The sequence below is a fragment of the Sinocyclocheilus anshuiensis genome, unplaced genomic scaffold (assembly GCF_001515605.1).
Source record: "Sinocyclocheilus anshuiensis isolate Anshui unplaced genomic scaffold, SAMN03320099.WGS_v1.1 scaffold758, whole genome shotgun sequence".
Classification (NCBI taxonomy): Eukaryota; Metazoa; Chordata; class Actinopteri; order Cypriniformes; family Cyprinidae; genus Sinocyclocheilus; species Sinocyclocheilus anshuiensis.
The window spans coordinates 1,639,304-1,641,244 of NW_015548126.1; positions in this window are offsets into that span (position 1 = coordinate 1,639,304).

Below are 1,941 nucleotides of genomic sequence, written 5' to 3' on the forward strand. Positions count from 1 at the left end.
TATTGCTATGTCAGCATCTAAGGCTATCTTCATGACAAATCATAACATGATTTTCAACATTGCTATTTCAATGCTGTTCTTTTAAACGTTCTATTCTTCAAAAAAAAAAAAAGCAGCACAACTATTTACTACATTAACAAGAAATGTTTCAGCAAATCAGCATATAAGGATGATTTCTGAAGGATCATGTGACACTAAAAATTCAGCTTTGCCATCACAGAAATAAATTGCATTTTAAAATATATATTAAATATATATATTAAAACAGTAAACATTCATTTTAAATTGTAATAATACTTTGCGGTCCCATTTTTATATCTAATACATGCAGCCAGGTTTCGTATAAGCTTTCAAAAACAAAAACAATCTTACTGACCCCAAATTTTGTACCATTTCTAGCCAAATAAATATTTTCAAGCATTAATATAGCTTGAGGGGGAAAAAATATGTGTATTTACGATTAAAATTCACAAGAATTTTTTTTTTCTAATTGATCATTTTCATGACTTTCACAGAACCGGAAATCACAATTTAAAAAACTTTTCCTTGACCGTGGGAACTCAGTCACCAATGATTCTCTGAGACAAGCACCAGTTAGTTTCTCAATGCAGTAATTTATTGCTGAGGCTGGATCAGACATGGCTTGACCAACAAGCATCAGGATGAATACAGTCCTTATGACAACTAAAGCCATAGGGATTAAACGCAATCAGTATTTACCACGCTAAACATGCTTAAGATCTTTGCAGTGATCACATTATCTGTGGCAGCACACTGATATAAACCAGACGTCTGTGGTTACAGAACACAATGTTTACTTAGTTCTAAAACACCAAAACATTACTTATTTAGCCCATAAAATCTCCTTATCTAATGTTCATCAGAACCCGCTTTGAACCCACTGAGAAATAATTTTTCATACAAAAGGACAGAGGAAAAACAGCTACAAGACCCCCATCTACCCCGACCTCATCCTTCAAGCTGGAATGAGATGAGAGCAGAGCTCAACAACAAAAGCAGTCTTCCAACACACTGTCATCAGATACAGACGGGGGGAGTGAGGGGAGCCTTCATGGAGAGCCAGGTCATTACACCTCTCTCTTTCCCACACGATCTCATACACTGCACTGCAGGGTTTCTGAGATAAACTGAACACAACAAGCTCATACTTTTCCTTGAAACAATGTCTAAAACTGTTTTAACTAGTAAAAGTATCAACAATTGGTTAAAAGCAACAAAAAGCATTGTGAATTTCTAGAAAACGGCCATGTATCAAAACAAAAAAGACTCCCTCTTTCTGTTAAATTGTATTCTTTTACACACAGTGGTTCAGAGAAAAGAAAAGAGGTCATTCACATAATCTACTCCTTTTTTTCTCGCTAAACAAAAGGTTGCAGAAAAATAGATTAAGCATAAGTCTGCACTATGGAGCTAGTATGGAAGCTTGTTTCTGCCATGGGATAAAAAAAAATAAATAATAAAGGTAATTATAACTTTTCTCACAATTCTGATGCTCTTCGTGACATTCTGAGAAAAAAATTCAGAATAGTTTCATATAATCTTAGAATTACAAGACAAACTCAAAATTGCAACATATAAATGCAGAACTGCAAGATTCCACTCGCAATTCTGAGAAGAAAAAGTCTGAATTGTTAGTTACATATAAAATTGCAATCACTAGGGAAAAAAGTCAGAATTGCAACATAAAAAGTCACAATTACCTTATATTTATATTTTGTGGTGAAAAAAAAAAACAGTTGCAAGAATTTAGAATTTAGAGAAAAAGCCGGAATTGCGAGATAAAACCTCAAAATTCTGGAAAAAAAGTCAGAATTGTGAGGAAAACATCAGGATTGTGAGATAAAAAAAAACTTACCTTTTTTATTTTTATCTAAAATGGGCTTTCATAACTGAGGGCTATAGTATTAATATATATATATA